This window comes from Ochotona princeps, chromosome 4 (genome assembly GCF_030435755.1).
Source record: "Ochotona princeps isolate mOchPri1 chromosome 4, mOchPri1.hap1, whole genome shotgun sequence".
Classification (NCBI taxonomy): Eukaryota; Metazoa; Chordata; class Mammalia; order Lagomorpha; family Ochotonidae; genus Ochotona; species Ochotona princeps.
Genome location: NC_080835.1, coordinates 81,461,981 through 81,466,509, shown reverse-complemented (window position 1 = coordinate 81,466,509; position 4,529 = coordinate 81,461,981). Strand labels below are relative to the sequence as shown.

The window sequence follows — 4,529 nt, the reverse complement described above, 5'->3', positions numbered from 1 at the left end:
GAAGTCAATCATTAGCAATTATTCCTTCTGTACTTTGAGCTATCAAATGCGGACTCCACAGAGCAGCTCAAGCAAGAGGACACAGGACAGTGTTGACCCTTCCAGGAAGTATGAAATGTTGAAGAACAGCCCTGCCCAACATCACAGGCAAGAAATTTTAACAAGAGCATGCACACAGAGAGATACACTATACAACTGCAAAAGGCAAGCATTTGTCCAGATCTGCTTGTTACTGACTCATACTGAGTAACTAATAGCTCCACAATCTGCCCAGATCCTGACCTGGCTTTTTTCATTTGTACACAACTTATAGCAGTCATCTGTTTTGTTCAACCTGTGACATACAGGACATGTGCATAGGCTTTTGTTCATGAGGAAGGACAATGGCCCCCTAATTATATCCATTGAAAACTACCATTAAAACAATGAAATGCTGATTTTTTTTTCCTACCAAACAAGACTAAAAGTTTGACAACATACATTGTGGGTAATATGAGGAATCAAATACTTATCTACACTGTTGCTAATAAATTGGATGATCTCTTTGGAAGTCAATTTTGTAGTCTCTTGCAAAATCTAAATTTTCCTAAATATACAACCGTACAATGTGTGTTTGTGTCACTGAAAGTTCTACCAATATGGTAAATACATTATAGTACATCTCTATAATGAAATAATACACAGATTTTTAAAACATTAGAAGGATTGATCCTCAGGATATATTATTAAGTAAATGGATGATACACAAATACCACAATCTCATTTATACAAAAATGTATTTATGTTTATGGATATGTAATCCTGGAAATTTTTGGAAGGAAAGCAAAGCACCATAGATATTTCAAATAAATAAAATAATAGTGAAAGACTGAGAATTTGCATATAACAGGGTCAGATCATGAAGCTAGCCACCACAATTCATAGCAAAGAGGAACAAAAGGAAAGGCAGGTGACACAATAGCCAGGTACTGAGACCACCCAAAGAAACCTAGGATCACTATGGGCCTCCCCCGGAGAGAGGCACTCATCTCAGAAATGCCACTGAAAACTTAGGTGGGTTCTTCCCTTTTATATTTTTGTGGGAAACAATCCAGTTTCCCACAAGTATTTTCCACTGATTGAAGCTATTAGGAAAGCAGAGGATGGAAAGGAGCTACATATAATACCAAATGAAGACAAGACCAAAGATTGGATCTGAGAACAAATGAGCAAATGATGGGCAGCAACTCCGTGGCTGTGATTGTCTCTTGGGAACAAATCTGATTTTAGAGACAAAGAAGGATTCCTCTGTACTTGTTGAATGCTTTACAAAATACATGAATTGTTTTCAACATTTTTCAAGAAAAGAACCTACAACTACATAGTAGAAAATAAACTGACTCGAAAGTCGACAAAAGACCTAAACACAAACTCCCCCAACAAAAAAAAAATTAAATGACAAAAATCATACTAAAAGCACCATTATGCCTAGCACCATTATTCACCAGGAAAGCACAAATCAAAATCACCACGAGATACAATCTCATGCCTATTAAGATGGTATTACCAAAGAACTAAAATATAAATTTTGATAAGTGTTTGGAGAAAAGGGAATTTTATACATTGTTGGTGAGAATGTAGATTGATACAACTAATATAAAATATGTTACGGACATTTCAAAAGAATGGATAGAACAGCTGTGGTACATAATAGCCACGCAATGGAATATTATTCAGCGTTAGAAACTAGCAAGAGCTTGTCATTTTCCACAACGTGAATGACCTTACTACTGCAAGCTGCCTCGGTGAGCAGAAATGAACATCAGCACAGTGAGGTGTGCAGGTCCTTTATAACTTTAACATCAGGCAATACCCTCTTTCCTAACAAGTGAAGAAGGTGATCTCCCAATTCTGGGCTTAGGACATGATCAGACAGGGATGAAAATATGCATTAATGGATACTATGTCTTAATTGCACAGGAATATGAAGTTATTAGTTCTATTATTCAGTGGTGTGATTTTTGACAATGGCAATGTACTTTGTCTTTAAAAAATAAGTTAGAGGAAAGAATTTGAATGTTTTTACCACAAATAAATGATAACAGTTTGAGGAGGAAGATGTATGCCTTGATCTAGACATTATATATTATATGCACATCTATCAAAACACCACATGGTAATCCATATATTTTTTATGTCAGTTAATAACATAAAAAATGTTAAATGAGCAGCCACATAGGCAAAATTTTTGAGAAGGTGCTTTATATTAAGGTACTTTTAGGGAGCTATAATCCTACCACACCGTCTCCTATAGCCACCAGATTGCTATTGACAGTCTGTACAGTAAGGGTAGATACTAGATTTTTCTTTTTTATTTTTACTGCAGAGGTCTAGGAAAAGGATGATGATATGTAGAGAACAATTTTAAAAACTCAGACCACTTACAGTTCTTTCCATGGCCCAGCTGATATTCTTTATAAAAAATTCTAAAATACTGAAATTCTTTAATTTTCAGAGCTCTGAAAATTTTGATCATTAGTTTTGACTTTTTTTGCTACTGTTCTCACTACTTTCTAGAGCAGCAAATTTTCAAAGGTACTTGCATCACCATTCCAGATATTTCCTCCATCTGAAAGGTACCTTACACCTGACTCTGAATTTTAACAGCTTTTCCAGTTATATCTTTATTCCACACTTTTACATATATATAATTTTATGTATATATAAATAAATGACATTTAAATAAAACACTTGTTAATATCGAAGAGGCTTGTCTAATTTATTAATATGCTATAGGTTTCTCCATATTAATAACCATACCATCATCTTGAATGGCTTCATTCTGCTTCAGATATGTTTTCATTTTTTTAAAAAGAGGTTATATTGAAAATCTTACATAATGAAGCATTAAGCTTGTGACTGAATTTTTTTTTAAGTTTTATGAAAAAGAAGGAAGGGAAGAAGCAAGAGGGTGGGTCAGAAATGCATGCAGGAGGGAGGGTATAATGGGAGGTTTGCTGTACTACTAAATCTGTATTGTGAAATACATGAAACTTGTTCATTTCAGATAAATAAAGTAAGCCATAAAAGTTATGTTTGCATAAATTTATGATACATATATTGAAGTCATGAAGCAAAAAGAACATCCATAAACTCAATATTCAACTTGAAAATACTAACATTTTCTTAAAAGCATTAAATCAGATTGACAAATGAGATATACCATGCTTATGTAATAGAAAAACTCAAGCTTCTGAAAAAGTTAAATCTACTCAAATTAAGTTGTAGAGGAGTGGTCTGCGGAAACAGAAGAAGAGATACTACACTTGATCTTAGCCAAAAGGCCGAGAAGTGATTGTGCAGAAACAGAACAGTAAACTTTCTTCGGGACTAGGGAGAGAAGCTTTTTCTGGTCCCTACTTAGTTCCAACTTTGGATCCCCACCCTCTCTTGCAATGACCATCAGGGTCGCTCCGGAGCACCCCCCCCCAAAAAAAATCAGACTAGATAGACAGAGAAAGACAAGGAAAGCGTAGAACCAGACAGGAAATGGTCAGCGTGGACTCACACATACCTTACTAGGTAGGACACAAAGATTAGTTACTCCTCACTGGGGTATTGAAGATTTCTCTGCACGCCCCTCCTAAAACTGTTCTGCACCTAAACTGTTGACAAATGTCTTGTTAGATTTATAAGCCAGTTTAGACTATCCTAAAATCTGCCAAGTTCAGCAAAATTATGCTTCAACACTATAAACTGCTATATACTAAAATGAAAATAGACACAAGACAGCTGAATAGTACCGTACAGCCACTTTAAGGTGGATAGCAGCCGGTTCTATGTATAAACAAAAATTGAAATGTCAATGAAGTAGTCACAGGATGTGGTTAAGAACTTGCATGGTTTTAACATATTCGTTACTCAATACCATGTCAATTAATTCCATAATGTTGTAAATTGTTGTTGATGTTATGTGGGGGTTTTCAATTGATCGGGATGATGTTCTGCCAGCTCTACCTTCAGACCAGAGATGGTCTCCCCAAAAAACTGCTGAATGTATTGGACAATAAGATGCTGGACTCTATGCTTGCTATATGTTTGCAAAGATAGACTCTTGACTTAATTTGATCTGTAATACTACACCAAGGTGGAGGAATCCACCACGGGGGGAGGGGATGGGGGAATACAAGAGCCTATGAAACTGTATCACATAATGCAATGTAATTAATAAAAAAAAATTAAGTTGTAGAGTAACATTGTATCAAAAAACATCTCAATGTGGTTGTTGAGGAACTTGACAAGCTGATCCTAAAGCTGACACAAAGAGTAAATTCCAAAGAATAGTTTGAAAGACTTGTCTTACCAGATATCAAGATTGTTACAAGCCATACTGCAAGATTTATTTAATACAACAAAAAAGCACTAAACATACAGAAAAACTGACAAAAGTTAGTGCCTTCAAATGAGACATGTCTAAAAGAGGACAAAGTGGCAAGCAAGATGTTATTAATAGAATTATCCTCTGTGGATCAATGCAAAGAAAATTTACA

General features: G+C 35.3%; 1 pseudogene; it reads right to left on the bottom strand.

Annotated features, from left to right (window-relative positions):
- Positions 1–3,218: 3,218 nt before the first annotated feature.
- LOC118759651 (U2 spliceosomal RNA) lies at positions 3,219–3,335 on the bottom strand (annotated as a pseudogene).
- Positions 3,336–4,529: the final 1,194 nt, after the last annotated feature.